The sequence below is a fragment of the Chrysemys picta genome, chromosome 4 (genome assembly GCF_011386835.1).
Source record: "Chrysemys picta bellii isolate R12L10 chromosome 4, ASM1138683v2, whole genome shotgun sequence".
Lineage (NCBI taxonomy): Eukaryota > Metazoa > Chordata > Testudines > Emydidae > Chrysemys > Chrysemys picta.
The window spans coordinates 45054068-45070697 of record NC_088794.1 but is presented as its reverse complement, the minus strand read 5'-3'; the positions used below and the strand labels follow the sequence as shown (position 1 = coordinate 45070697).

Here is a 16630-nt window from a genome sequence, read left to right as displayed (position 1 = left end):
AAATATATCCACCACAGTTCTGTCACCTCCACATTCTGAACAGGGGCAATAAAGTAATTCTAAGTGGAATTGCCTCCTAACAAGTACAATAAAACTATTGAATTCCCTTCCACATGCATATATCCCTTTTTTAATTCCTTAAATTTAAGGAAGTAATCAAATTCAAATTCATTCCTCTCTACTTTAAGGTCCCCGTAGTTTTGCCTCCTATCATCTTCATTTCTTACCAATCCTTTCACATTACTTTAGTTTTTCCTCCCATTTTCACTTTGTTCCTTTTGTCATGCTGCTCTATACAATTCAAGCCATCTCCAAATAAGCACCTTTGTTCTCTCCTCCTTAGGGAGAAACATTCTAAAGCACCTACATCACTTAGGAGACAAGTCTATCGAAAGGCAATGGAATTTAAGGCACTTGGGGTCTGGAATAAAAATTTCCATTTATCCAACAATAAACCATCCCTTCTTTCTTCCTCCTCCACCAAATCTCATCACCCTTCCATTCCTGAACTATTGGGCAGCGTCTAGATTTCACAACCTAAAATAATGCCATCTCTTCAAGGCAGGGAAAACAACTTACTAAACTTGGAATGACAAATTATGTTTAAGTTGTATGTACATTGCTCAACGGACATTTCCAAAACTTTACAATATACATCTCCCATAACCACTCACAAGTTTCTAGCTCCATCGCCTCTCATCCTTCTGTTCTGGATATTAGCAGTGTTCCCACCCATGGACAAAGCATCAAGCCATGTCACCACCTATGCCTCATGGACATACAGAAAAATCATATTGGCACATCCAAATAATTAAGATCTTCTATAATCAATTATGAGCAGTGTAAAAAAAGGATATTCATTTAAGGAGGTTAAAAAGAGAGGGGCAATATGGAAACAGACTGCCAGATTCAAAATACATGAAGAGTGTACTGTGTTCATTTCCTTGTTGATCTGCCAAAAGACTTCAGATCAGATTATTACCCTGTACTTGGCTATGTCCCTCAGAAGCTGCAACTACATCAAGCTGTGTAATGGTATTATGTCCATTTTGGATTTCACTACAATGGTAAAAATGAGTGACCTATGCAAGATTTATATACACCCATAAAAGAGACCGTTAACATATTAACCAGCTACCACTAACTCCATTTTATAATACAGTACTTAGCAGAATTATTTATCAGCATTCCTGCATGCTCCACTTATAGTTGTGGTTGCCTGCACTTTTTCATTTGAGAGGGTCATTTTCAGAGGTTTATAAACTTTGAAACATGCAAACAAAATTTTCAGAGTCATAACTGTCAAATTTTGGTGGACTTTTAAGGAGACAGCAAAAGGTACATCTGACACAAATGCAGCCCCCTTCCCAAATTTTGAGTCCCTGACCAGAATCCTAGAGTTGCTAGAGCTGGTCAATGAAATGGTGGTAAGAATTTCAAACAAAGTAACAGATTTGTCCCTAGTTTCAAAACAGAAAGTCGCAACATAATTATAATCAAAAGTCTGCAAGAATAGAAGGATTTGGTATTTTTACTTTGCATATATTAAAATGTTACTGGTTTTGAGCACTGTGATGGATGTCAAGATATTTAGAAAAAGCTATATGCATCCGAAGAAGTGGGCTGTAGTCCACGAAAGCTTATGCTCTAATAAATTTGTTAGTCTCTAAGGTGCCACAAGTACTCCTGTTCTTCTTTTTGCGGATACAGACTAACACGGCTGCTACTCTGAAAGATATTTAGAGCATTTGACAGAAACATCACCTATATAATCAAGTCTGCCACATCTATAGTTTCCATACCACAAATTCATGCAAGGCCATAAAAATATGATAGTACCAAAACTGTCTCAGCTTTGTACTTTGCAAAAGCCAGGCAAGTTTTCAGAAGTGGGTATTCAATTTTAGGACTATGACAGTGAGAAAAGCCTAGCTGGATTACATACTGGGAAATAAGTTCTAAGAGAAAAGAAAAAAAGGGGAAGATTAAAAAAACCCACAACCCACACATTTTTAGATGCAACTTTACTATGTGAATAAATCCAATTAAATTATTGGCTTGTCATTTAGTCAAATACAAATATAAAAATGAGCACCTCCAACATATAGCATAATTACAATTTATATCCATAAAGCGGGGCAAAAGAGGAAATATTCTAGTGAGCTAAATAGAAAAGAAAAATGAGTCAAATCAGAGTCAAGACAGAAAAGATTAATATTTAGAGGATTTTCTTCCCTCTTTCAGGAGACAGCCTTTCCCCCCCCATACACAGCTCAAAAACGATCAGAGTTTGTAGTTAACATTACACCACTAGATGCCTGTCAAATTCCGAAACAAAGGCTTGACATTTGAGTGGAAGCTCACAAGAATTTACAATTCAAGTCAGCATATTAAATACCATATTGTTCAGTATTGAGCACTGTGATGGATGTCAAGATATTTAGAAAAAGCTATATGCATCCGAAGAAGTGGGCTGTAGTCCACGAAAGCTTATGCTCTAATAAATTTGTTAGTCTCTAAGGTGCCACAAGTACTCCTGTTCTTCTTTTTACTCTTCTCTCAGATAAGGAAAGCTTAAAGAAATCACCACTGTTGAGCTACAGAGCAAGGAAAACATTTTGGAGGTGAAGGAAATATAGTGTATAAACAATCAATCATTCTCAGCACTATGTCTGCTGAATGTTTCGGAGAAAGGCAGTGTGGGCTTGGGGGAGGTAATCTCCAACTCAGAACTGTACCTGGAAGAGATTGAAGTCTCAGGCCTTGTCTACATCTAAAACTTAGGTCAGCTAGCTACATCATTCAGGGCTGTGAAAATTTCTGCACCTTGTGCAACGTAGTTAGATTGACCTAACCTTCACTGTAGGTGCAGCGAGGTTGAACTCTTCTGTCAACCTAGTTACCGCCTCTTAAAGAGGTGGATTACCTACACTGATGGGGGGGGGGGGGGGGCGGGCGGCGGAGGACACTTGTTGACATAGGAAGCATTTACACTATAGCAATATAGCTGCAGCCCTGTAGCTGTGACACTATAGCGCAGACCTGCCCTTAGATTTTCTTTGGCTTCATTACAAAAAAACTTCACCATCTTTGTTAATGTCTCAGTGTTGAATAGTCAATGTTCTATGCTCCAGGAGATCGTTGCAAAGGGATAAAATAATTCCTCACTTCACGCCTTAAGACTCCTTTAGTGCACAAGGCAATAGGAAAATGAATGCAAAGAGGTTACAACCCTCCACTGAGAAAAAGTAGCTTAGAGAGACTTTCAAATTAAAGAAAAAACTAACAGGTAACTTAAGCAACCCATTTCTTTTATTTATTCTTTTTTTACTCGCTATTCAGGTTGTTTAAGGTTTTCTTTCATTGCAACCCCTTATCTCTATCTTACAGAGAAGTACAGTGATGTATTTATGATAAATACGTTCCAAGGCAACAAGCTACTGGATAACTTCCGTGTAAAATAAAGCAGAATGAGAAAGGTGAGTTGAGAAGAAGGAAGCCCTTATTAATACTATATTAGACAAAACTAGAGGTAAGAGCAAATTGCTTTTTGTGGAAACACTGTTTCAAGTCTCAGTAGGAGATTCTCTATAAGTCAATTTTTCTTTAAGATTTTTCAGTACAGACACATGTAATGGACTATGCAGTAAACGCTCACATTTTCTGGTGTTAGAAAAGTGAAAGAAACTGCCACTTTGATGTATTTCTTAGTGTTACAGACGAAGCAGTTGAATCGGACTGTTCTGCACAAAATCACGACAGCCTATACTGCAATTCGGTTGCTAAAAAAGCATACCAACAGCTACCTTCACAAAGGGAATTTTAGATTTCAATCAGGAAAAAAAGGAGGGCGCCATAAATGGTTAACTAGAATGAAGCTATTACCTAGGGTTCTTGCTTTTAAATTGTAAGTTCAAAATATAACTAAAGGTCAAGAGTATGGTTTACAATAGTTACAGAAAATTAGGACCAGTAATTACTTAATAGCTCTTCTGTTCTTAACTATTTCCACAACTAAAATTAATTCAGGACTACCAGTGTGCTATTCAAGCTTTTATTGATGCAACAGAAATAATTTTAAAGCTCTTTAACATCACCTCATCTATCCCTCTAGCTGCCATTGTTCACTTGGAGCTTGTAAAGAAATATGAAGGAATACAACCTACTGAAGAAACCACAAATTACCCCTCCATAAACTCAGTTAACATTATTGAAAACCCTCTCCAACATGTGGGAATAGGAACAAAAATGTATGGGAGATTCTGAATTTATGAACCAGAGAAGCAGGGATATTGCACAATAGGTTTTTTTCTGCACCCCAAGGCCCCACCAATATGGAATCTCACAAGCCGTAAGTTCTATCTAACAAATAAAAAGATGGCATTCAGGCACTACTGAATTTTAGTTGAAACAGGAATTATTTCAGGGAAGTTTTATAGCCTGTGTTATGCACAAGACTAGATCATCACAGTGGTACCTTCTGGTCTTAGGCCTGGTCTACACGGGGGGGGGGGGGGGGTGCAGGGGGGGGGCATTGATCTAAGATACGCAACTTCAGCTACAAGAATAGCGTAGCTGAAGTCGACATATCTTAGATCAAATTAAAATTACTTACTTTGCGTCTTCGCGCCGTGGGATTGACGGCCGCGGCTCCCCCGTCGACTTTGCTTCCACCTCTCGCCGAGCTGGAGTTCAGTAGTCGACGGGAGAGCGATCAGGGATAGATTTATCGAGTCTACGCGACACACGATAAATCGATCCCCAATAGATCGATCGCTACCTTCCGATCCGGCGGGTAGTGTAGACATACCCTTAGAAACTAAGAACTGAATATCTGGAAATTACAGATACAACAAGGAAAGGTAATAGTAGGCAGCTCCAAGGCCCCATGTAAGGTGACAATATTCTCTCAGCTCTTTATTCAAGATGCATCTGTGAACAAAACTGGAGGAAACTCTAAAGAATTGTGAACTCATTCATTTCAGGGATGCAATGCAGAACAAAGTCACCAACCAGATCTAAGGTGGCTTGCTTCTGCTCTTTTTGCTTTCCCTAAACACACCCAAAAAGTGTCTTTGTCTTTCTATTTAAAGAGGCCTTGAGTGCCTTTTCAGCATCTAGGAACTGCCATAAACTCATTCTCACAAGATATTTTGGGGAGAGGATTTGACAACATCCTCTGGTTTAATGGTATCATTAACCCATAAAGAACAAAAACTTTATGAAGTGCTTATTATTTGTGAAAAGGGCTGATGGAGAAGAGCACAAGAGCCTGTGACCCACGGAGCCCTTGTGCCAACTGGCAGAGGGCACAGGGGGTGTACTGGGTTTTATAGGGATCTGGTGGGTCAGATATACGCGTAATAGTTCACTGAAGGGTGGCATGTGAAGTATCTACCGAGAGTCAGAAGTCCATGGGTCATCATAATCACTGCAAAATGCATGTTCAGATAATATTAAGGAGTTTTGTCTGTACTGAAAATTATGTTCTTTAGGCAGATAACCAGGTGATGACATGTCTTGGACAGGTTTGTTTCAGGCAGGAGATAACAGATGCTTGTCTGTGTCTCTCACAGTGTATGCCTATTTTTATAGTGAGCCAGATACTAATTAAGAGATTGTGAAATCTACACAAAGGAGTATCAAGGAAAAAAACCACCACCGGAGGATATTTTGTTTATGAATAAAGACAAAGAATTGTTCTGATATATCTGGGAGTGAAAACAGACACCTGGGATCATTTACTGAGGAGGCAAGCGGACAGTGTGACTTGTCACGAACAGAGGGGGTCACAGTCAAGCCTGGCTGTAAAACAATGGAAGGACTTTGGGTAAGCAATGCTCTATAGACAGGAAAGTATCTAGTGATGTAAATCTTGGTTCTAGAATGTATCTTACAATTTTATTTTATTACTGACCATTTGTTTGCAATACTTCCATATGCTGTCACTTGAATCTCTGTTAAACTTTCTCTTTTCACTATAAACGTAGCTAAGTGCTGTGTGTCAAAAATGAAGCAGTGAACTGGTAAGCTGGGGTGTACTGCTTCTTTGGAAGCAGCAAATCTGTGAACACTGCAAGTGTCCAGTGGAGTAGGGGCTGGATACTCCAGGGAGATTCTGAGAGGTTGGAGCGTGCCCACTGCTAACTACAGATAGACAGACAGAGAGAGACTGACCTGCCCAGGCCTAGAAAGAAGTGCTTATGTTGCTCATGACCAATGGAGTCAGGGAGCTGGACCCTGGCAGGTACAAACAAGGCTTCCTCACACTAAGGGCAAGTGGTAGCGAGGAACCTCACAATGCTGGATATCTCCGGGAAGCACCACAATGCCAACTCCCACTCCCTTCCCTGAAAGGCAACAGCCACTAAAATCCTCCTCCTCCAAGCACACTATCAAGAAGGGGTAAATTTACCAAAATAAGCAATACCACTATAAGAACTTAACTGGGATAACCACAGCCACATTAGGGGCTGCAAAGATTTAAAAGATGTTGGTTTCTGAACACATCTTATTAAAATTGGTACAAAACCATGTGGATGAGACCTTAGACCCTCCCTCCCACCACCACTGAACCCTATGTGAATAGGCATTGGCCAGAACAGCTCTTTCCAGCGACACTACTCAGAAGTGCTGCACCTCAACTTGACAGAGGTCAGTGCCTGAGAAAACGGTTAAGCTCACCACTCTTCAGAACGGGGCAAGTCACGTGCTGGATGATAGAAATAACATTGATCTTGGAAACCAACAGCTAGTATAACAGCAGATCATAAGCTCCCCTTTACAGTATTATTTTGAGTGGTCACCAGGCATTAAGTAATTAGCAACTGATTGCAAACAAGTCAAATCAAGATTTTCAACTATTTATCACCCTACAAGGGCAGACTCAGGCACCCAAAGAGACAAGCTATCTAAAATACAGTCTGCTTGAACGTTTCAGGACTAGCTTTGCACACACCAATTAAGTCAAAAATCTAAGAACTCTTTTTTCAGCATAATACATCAAGGGTGAAGTTCTGACCCTATTGAACTCAATAGCAAAACTCCAACTGACTTGACAATTAGGGTGAAATCCTGGCTGCCATTCAAGAGGTTTTTTTTTAAAGGAAAGCATGTATTTAGATTTTGTACGCTCTCTCTAAGCTACACAAAAGGTGGACCAAATGGCAAAGAATTTTCAATTGCTTTCTATACCTATCCATTTGTTTAAAAATTAAGTACAAAAAAATCCAATCCCATTTCAGGGACAGGTCTGCTCACAGCTATGGAATTAAAGCTAAGACAACCCATTTACAGTCAGCAAGACACCTTATCTACATAATGATCTCATGGCCTTGTAGTCATAAGTCACAATATACTAGCTCTTGTCCAGTAATTTTTATTGGGAGTATAGTAGTTAATCCCTATGGAATTTTTAAACACCAGTTTGGACGCAATCCAATGTGAAGGTGTTGGATTAAGTAGGTTTCCTGTTCATACTCTAGAATATATTTTTATACTTTCTGCCATTTGCCAAGATTTAATGACTGCGCCTTAGAAACTAAATGTTTGTAAAAGCTGTGAAACAGTACTTTTAAAAAAAAAAGCTTATATAGCAACGTGACTAACAATCATGTCAGAAAACAGGTTGAATCCTAGCTACTATTCTTATTACCTTATTTTGGGATGGGGAGCACACCTGCTTAACTTCAGCCTTTTGGCCTGAAATCTCTGATATCTGGGCTTCTCTCTCAGCCTTTAAGGACTACGATGAAAATCTCGGGACTTCTTAAAGTGCTGTGGGTGCGGGTGCCAGGACTGCTGACAATGCAACTATGGAAGTGGTTTTAATGAAACAGAGGAAGAAACCAAGGTACAGCAAGGTTCCCACAAAACAGTTCTTACAAAACAAATTTTTCCAAACTGAACAACACACACGAGTAATGCAAAGTTTTCATGAACCAGAAATAATGATTTCACTATATAAAAGACAAGGAAGTTTAGTTTAATGCTGCCTCATGATCCCACGAACGTGGCTGTTCTCTACGCAGAGGAGAAAAGAGGTTACTTACTGCGTTAGTTCCTCTATAGCGTTGCCTCTGAATATTCACACTTGGGGAACATAAGATCCCTGGCATCGAGCAGTGGAATTTTATTAGTGAGGAGTGTCCCCTGGGGCCACTCTTCCTGCCCATAGTTGATTTGAAAGTCATAGAAAGGGGGATGGACCTGAGGGAAGCCACTACTAATTTGGGAATTCTTTATCCAAGACTGCAAAGGAGAAGGTAGGTAGGGAGCGTGACTATGTAGATACAACTTGCTAAGAACAATAGCTATTGGTAAAGCTTCTGAGTGGCCTCCGCATATTCCCACTTGTAAAAGATTAGCATACAATAGGAAAATAGTCTGTCTTCTAGAGAACAAGGACTGTAAAACCACCAAAAAAAGTATCAACTATAGACTGCAGGTCACGAATATATTGGAAGCAACCATAATATCCTCCCACATCTGATTCCAAAATACATATAAAGCTTTGCAGGTTCTATAAAAAAGATAAATAGCCACCAATGGATGTAGTCTTCAAATTAGCTGAATACTTTTAATATCCAGGTGAATGAACATCTGGCAAATCTTAAGGGTGTACAAGAGACTAGGGAAAATACAAGCAGGGTAGACGCCTCTTTGAAATGGAAACAGGAAATGGAAACAGGTGACTTGAAATTGAAAATGAGTATCTGAGGGCAATGACTGACCCAATCAATCACATTTCCCATATGAACTATAGTTTAGAGAGGACTGGACATTTTGATCTGTAGCTCACCAACTCCATGGGCTGTAGTTATTGCTATGGGAAATGTCTTCTTCTCAGATGTATGGTACAGATGACCACCATGAGCAGACGAGAGGTCAAGAGCCTTGGAAAAAGACTCCAACCCAAATTTTAAAAAAATATTTTTTAAATGATACATGCACTCGATGAAATACCCTCTGGGCAGATAAATGAATAAGTCAACTCTCTGGCACTTGCAACATAATCAAATCCAGATTCCATAAAGAAATCCAGCAAAGCAGTTGCCTCAAGTAACTCTACTGGCACATGGAGCAATCCTTTCCAAAACTATGATATTGCAAGGTGAATGAGGACTCTTGCTCCCAAGGCTATGAGGGTGGACACTGAATTACAACCCATGCAGCCTGGCAGAATTCATGGTCCTGAATATTTAGTTAAAAACCACCACCTTTGACAGAAATCCACTAGGCTTCCACAAAATGCTAGCAGTGTTAAAAACTCAGCAACAAACAAGGTCAACCTCTAGTACATTGGGATCATATCAAATTCTATCAACCTGGAGAGACTTGGGATTCTGGGCACCGAATTGAGGGTTTCAGGATGTCAGGACCAGCTAGTGGGATTTGGACCTCAACTATACGTTGACTGTGCTGGGACCTCAGGGTCGAACCAGAGCAAGCCAGTCCTTGCTCCATGCCTATTGCTCAATAAAATGTGGTGGTCATAGGGGAACAGAACACATTTTCAAGGCTGGTTTCCGGTTTCATGCTTGTCTCAGACACCCTCTCCCAAGCTGTTTCGGGTCTCCTTATGACAGAGGCAGGAGGAGGCCTGGAAGGGAGTTTGAAGAGCTGGAGGAATTTATCTGGCTAAGTAATTCAAATTTTAAACTTTGACCACAGTTTGTTCCAGAGAATTAAATTAAGCAACTGCACACCTTATTGCAATATATCAGTATGCATATGACCAATGTGCCCCCTGGTGGCTAGGGTTGAAAGTTCATAGCTTTTGGCCGCCTTTGTGCTCCAGCATCTGAACTGACCTCAAGTGCTTGTAAACATGGCCAACTCTTGATGACATGTAACCCAGACCTTTATCCTGACACCTTAGTTTTTAAAAGGTACAGGCAAGACACTAACCTGGATAAAGAATCTGAGCAAGGCATAATAGTCTGAATTTTCAGCAAAGGTAAATTGACTTGGAGAGTACAAAAGTACATGGTCCTGGGAAATCCATCTAGCACTATGGGAGTTCTGTAGCCGAGGCAACAGTCTTCAAGCATGGCAACTGACAAAAGTGACACAATGGGTTAAACAACATTTTTGCCCGCTAGCCTTCCAGATGATTTCAGTTGATTTAACTTCAATGCAATGTGACATTTTCTATTTGTTTTGAAGGGGGAAGAGGATGCAATTGCTGTAGTTGCTTACCTGAGGTAGCAAAGGTCTTCAAAAGGGCAGGCTGCCATAAAAACTGAGTTGGCAAACAGCATTCCTGCTTACATCAAAACACTTATAAAAGGGCTATGTAACGGCAGCAAAGACAAAAGCAAATTCAGGAAATGCGGGAGTTCAGATTCTATGAGCAATACTGCACATTTGTAATGGTACAGTATCTATAACAAGTAGTATACTTTTTATTGCAATTACACAGTTAAGAAAAAACAAGCATAGACAACAGCTGAGTTGTGTTGCATCTATGTGCTGAGTTAAAATTACAAGCAAGAGTTAAGGTTCCACTGCAGCAATGTAACTATGCCACCTTAAAGTCTTTCGCTAATACAATATTGCTTTTAATTTCCAAGATTTCCCTCACTTCCAAGGGAAAATAAATCTGATGACGCTTAATTAGCCATATCAGAGCATGTAAATTTCATGAACCAGCTAGTCTGCATTAAATTTATAGTGCAACTAAGATTAAAAGAGTAGGAGAGCCTCTTGCTACACTTGTTCTCGGAACATATTACTTCAATTGCTAAAGCAGTCATTCCATATCTTTCCTTAGCACTAAGTTCATTTTGTATATTTATACTAAAATAGATTGGAAGGTAGTAAGCCTATTTTTATCTCCCTAATCCCCAAATCCACAGAAAGTCATTTCCACAAAGATGCCAGAGGTTTGGGGCTAGGTAATGAATTTTCTCTCAAATCTGAGGATTTATACTAGCTGTTTTGGAAAGATAGATTTCAAAAATTACAGGCTTTGAAAGTTCTGAATCATTTGCTGTATCTGGTCTCAAAAAAAAAAAAAATCTGCCTTAGAAAACGTCAAGTGATACTTAACTGAAAGATTTTACAAGTCTAGTCCACAGGACCAACTATGAGAATTGAGAAGGCTTACTTGGGACATCAGTCACTGTTATTCAGTCATTCATCAGACTAGTGCCAAGTAAGCAATGGAGACGCAAACTCATTTTTAAAAAACCCATTCTTGCTCTTTTTCCCTTGCAAAGGTAGTTGATAGAATAGTGATGCTAGGGAGATTTCTTATGATCATTTTTCTGGACACTCATCCGGTGCTCTGTTGCCTGATACCAGCTATCAGAACAATACAACTAGGGAAATTTGTCAGAACCCTTCTCTCTGTGGAAACAGTTGTCTGAAGCACTAAGAAGAGTTGTGATGAAAATGGAGGGTGTGGAGAGAGAAGTCAGGATGTTTCCTGAAGGATTGCTAGTGCTAAGACAGCTTCAGGAAATGACTCAGCACCACCACATTTGTGGGAACAGAGCAGAGAGGAAAAGTATTCCCCACCTCTATGTCCGTTGGGTCTTGCAGTACCAGGCCTTATTATCTTAGCAGCAGTTTTATCTCAGTGAAAGTCCCTTCCTAGGCAGCAGGGCACAAATTCTGCCACTGAAATAGCAGTATGTTAAAAAAACCCTACAAAACAAAAGGCATATAGTGTACCATCTTCAGTATCCTGCATAGTGGAGGCTAATGGCACTGGAATCTTTGCATGTTCCCACATGTTGGGGGAAAAGGTGATGGCAGAATCAGCACATAGCCACAGAACAGACATTTGATTGCATCTCGCCCATGGTAATAGCATCTCTCTGACCTGACCAAGCAAAATGTAAAAGACAAAGATTACAAAGCTCATTAAAAATGGTGTTGTATAATCGGTTGTGTCTGTGAGAACAATTACAAAAAGGTAAGTCCAGAGCATTTAGCATGCTCCCATGTGCAGGGAGTGAATAATGAGGCGGCAAAGCCAAGAGCCCAATGCAGCCGGATGGATTCCAATATGCCTTGCACCAAATATCTCCTGCAGCACGGTTGTGCTACTAACATGATGCCTTCACTGTCAACAAAAAAAGAAGCATGGCTTTTTTACATCAATATAGCTATCTCAATGTACAGTTCTAGTAGAAACAGGGCACTAAATTTTTGCCTCAGTGTAGCTAGTCAAGATCAGCAGCGTAACCCCAACCCAGGGTTCAACCCTTGACTAGCTATCTAGAGGCACCTTGTCTTCACTAGGATTTTACATTGAAAAACCCCCGCTTTGGTGTCAGTGAACGCATGCCCATGTTCCTGCCACTGAACTCCTCATCAGATTCTAAAATGCTTTTGGCTTCCAATCTAGGTGCCCCAAGTCCTCTATCCCTTACTCTTTCCCAGATTCAATACCTATTTTCTACTCCCAACTTCCAGTTTGCCTTTGACTTTAAAGAGAACAAAGGAAGCTATTATAGACCTTAGCGGTGTCAACAACAGACCTGTGGTTTCTCTTGACATACTACTGCAACAGGCCCTGGGAATGTTAGAAGGTTCACAAGAAGGTAATGGTGGGAGGAGACTAGGAATAAAGATGTGACTGATGTGGAACTGTTCTGTAATAATTTATAAACACTATGTGGGCCTGGTTATCAGTGTTTTCTGTTTGACTTATTGGTTTAACACAAGAGGAGACTGTTTGAAAAACGTCAGGAAGGAAAAGAATGGCTCTAGATAAGCCACCTCTGCACAAGCACTTGAGAGTTAAGGGACAACGCCAGGATCATTAGCTTTGAGGATTGTGCCTCCTTTATATAGCTAACCTACAAAACTAGTTTGAACCAGGAGAGGGAAAAGGTCAGTCAATACAGAGGATGAAAACAACTCTGGCAGGTTTAAAAAGGAACACTAAAGAGAGGGAAAGGTCACTGTTTGGGAGACTGAAAAATGAGAGACCACTCCACTTGGGTGTTAGATAGGACAATAATACTTTAGTTAAGACAGACATATGCAGATCAGTTTAACCCTTACACCTCTAAAAGCTTTGTTCCCACTGCTAAAATAAACAATACTTTTGTTTTAAGAAGGCTGTCTGATCACTGCATACCACTGGTCACAGACTCCTGAAGCAAATCACTACAGGTGCCCGAATTCAGTTGGACCTAATGAGTAAGAGCAGCTGAAACACAGGGTACAATAGCCTTGGGAGAATTGGTGATTTCCATCCCAGGATAAGTAAACACACAAGATCTGAGGGGCAGTATACAGAGATTAGAAATACAGCTAGCCCTGTAACTGTGACAAAGGGTATGAAACTGGCAGACAATTGGCAGAACTGATTTTCAGAGTGTGAATAGATCTACAGGACACCCTATGTCATAATCAGCATTTTAAACTAAAGCCTCAGTTGTATACAATTCAACAGTAGAGTTTAGGTAATACGGTATTCTTCATCAAAAACACAACCATTAGAAATGCAAGAAATTCAGAATTAAAGGAACCAGGAAACTCAAACAGCACAGAAATGCATAATAAAGACCCACAAATCTTAACTGAACCCTTTGGCAATTCCCTGGGGGAGTAGGGGAGGGGGGGGAGGAACCATCAAATTTCAGCTCAGCTGCCATAACAAAAAGGAATGCCTTGTTCTTCAGTGTACAATGGTTGCAATGACATGACACCCTTCCCTCCCTCACAAAATGCCTTCTTAGGCTTAGTGTATTTTATTCTTTTATTGCTATGGCAACAAATTTACAGATCAAGATAATGACTTCTTCACATTTGCCAGAGTATGTTTAGCATAATTATTCAGATAGATTTCCTGAACAAAGATCAAGTACATGTGAATGGTAAATTACAAGAGTGATACTGTATTAGGATCATGTATTCTGTTTACATGAGATGGTCAAACACTTGAGATGCTATTTTCCTTTCACAGCTCAAGTGGCAGCTATTTGAATCTTATCAGTTAGATGGAGCTATTAAAGCTTCAACCAGCAAAATAATCATGTTTCATCTAAGAAATGACAACTGAATAGGCTAGAAATGACATTAAAAAAACCCAAGAAAATTCACTCTAAGTAGGAAAAAGTTAAATGAGTGTAGGAGAGGGAAATGAGAACCAAACACACTGGACTTTAAAAGCAAGTCATCTGTTCTACTTTGTTTCACTGTGCCATGAGATTCTAGATGCTCTCATGCAGTAGGTACAGCACAAGCTAACAATTTTAAAATTTCACCTTAAACACAAAGGTGCTAATTCCATGTTAAATTCAGTTGATTCAGTTCATGAATACCTAGTTACTGAACTAAATGACAAAGCCTATCACCCTAGTCCTTCAGTTACAGTCTGATTTAAGTTGATAGCCATCAGATAGTGATAGCTTTTGGAAGCTACAGTTCTTGGCATGAAGTGACTTGCCAGTCACAGTCCAGTTCTTAATGTGCAAGTGTCCACTTACAAAACCACTTCTTTCAGCACTCATTGGCTGCCTCTGCAGAGAAGTAAATAGGGTTTAAGGAATATTTTCTATTAAAGAAATTGCAGAAGTGGACTCAGACACTTTGGAAGACAAACTGTAGTTGTAATTATCTGCTCTGGATATAGACATGGGACTTCAGTTTTCAAGGTGGTCATTCCAGCACTTCTCACCAGTATAATTTTTTAAGAGAAAGAATTGTGATGTTGCACTCCATATGATCTTATGAAAATATGCTGAGTGTGAATATAACGTAACTGGAATATGCTTCATGCAAAAGATCTCTTGTAAGGTATCATTACAAAGCTTATAGTCTACTGAGTGTAGTCATCCTATTTGTATAAATGCATCATTCTTGTATCTGAAACTATAAATATGAAATAGAACTCTGAGGTCCTATTGTAATTATGCAAAGTGTGGGCCATAAATGGTGGTTTGAAATCTTGATGGCTCCCATCAACTAGGACAATTGGTTGTAAATGGCTATTTACTTGCAAGCCTTCCTGTGAGTAAGGCCAGGAAGAATGAAGGCTTGGGCTCTCACAGGACATGTGACCAGGTCACCTGGTACCTGAATCCATCTTAAACCTGGTGCTTTTCCATTTAGAAGGAGGGGTGGGGACCCAGAACCACAAAAGATTCCCGCCTTGTGTCAAAGCTATATAAGGGGGTGGAACAGAACAAAGGGGGCTGCAGTCATGAGAAATCCCCTAGCTACCACCTGAACTGGAACAAGGACTGTACCAGAGGAAAGGATTGGGCCCAGACTAGAAAGCAGTCTAGTCTGTAAAAGATGCTTACTGGAACATCTCTGAGGGTGAGATTTATCTGTAATCAGTTTCTTAATGTATTAGGCTTAGACTTGAGTGTTTTTGTTTTATTTCGCTTGGTAACTTACTTTGTTCTGTCTGTTACTTGGAACCACTTAAATCCTACTTTTTATACTTAATAAGATCACTTTTTGCTTATTATTCAACCCAGAGTTAGTGACTAACACCTGGGGGAGCAAACAGCTATGCCTATCTCTCTATCAGTGTTATAGAGGATGGACAATTTATGAGTTTACCCTGTATAAGCTTTATACAGAGTAGAATGGATTTATTTGGAGTTTGGATCCCACTGGGAACTGGGTATCTGGGTGCTAGAGACAGGAGCACTTCTTAAGCTGTTTTCAGTTAAGTCTGCAGCTTTGGGGTGCGTGGTTCAGACCCTGGGTCTGTGTTGGAGCAGACTGGCGTGTCTGGTTCAACAAGCCAGGGTTCTGGAGGCCCAAACTGGCAGAGAAAACGGGCTCAGAGGTAGTCTCAGCACATCAGGTGACAGTGCCAAGGGGGTCTCTGTGACCCAACCAGTCACAAGAATGTTACACTTAAACAATAAGCCAGGTTTTTTTAAGTTTTAGATCAGTATGTCAGAGTCATCTAAACTGGAGAAAGTTATGAGAAGCACTACTGAAGATCAAATTTGAGTCAATTTCCCTGTATGGTTAAAAAATTATGGTCCTTACTATGCTTGAGCATTGGATTTTTTTTTTTATTTTTTTTTAGAGCAATATTGTTAATATCTTTTGTGTTGGCACTAGCAGTGGAAATTCCCAACCCACCTGTTACCGTAACATCTCAAGTGGGACTACACATCAGACAAATACAGGGTTTAGCTCGTTTTTAATAAAAGCCAAAGTTACTGATCCTACACACGAGTTAACATGCATAGTAATTTAGCTACTAGACAATGAAGTTTCTCCCCATTTACCAAATCTGCCATTAAGTGCACCAACCATACGAATGGTTTATAAAGATCCTGTTTTTATTGTACTATTTTAAAAGCAACTTTTAGTTTCCAGTTAAGTACAGAGGATGTTCATACAAGCTTGTCTCTATGATCCCCACTTCATTGTTTGTCTGTATGATCTCTGTCTGGTTCTTTAATTATGTAACAAACAATTTTGCCAGGTGTAAATTAAGTGATGGGATATGATTGTTTAGAGAATTGTTACAATATATTAGGATTGGTTAGTAACATTTTAGTAAAATGATTGGTTACAGTATAACTAAGCAGTTTATATAATGAAACTATACAGTGCAAGTTTCACTATATAAACTGGGGTCCAAAAGGAAGTTCTTGGGAACCAACTCCAGGACAGCCTCAAGATCAGAGCTGCC

General features: G+C 39.8%; 1 protein-coding gene across 2 annotated transcripts in view; it reads right to left on the bottom strand.

Moving 5' to 3' along the window:
• RRAS2 (RAS related 2) overlaps nucleotides 1–16630 on the bottom strand; it is an 81125-nt gene that overhangs the window by 28646 nt on the left and 35849 nt on the right. The gene's annotated exons all lie outside the window — the stretch shown is intronic.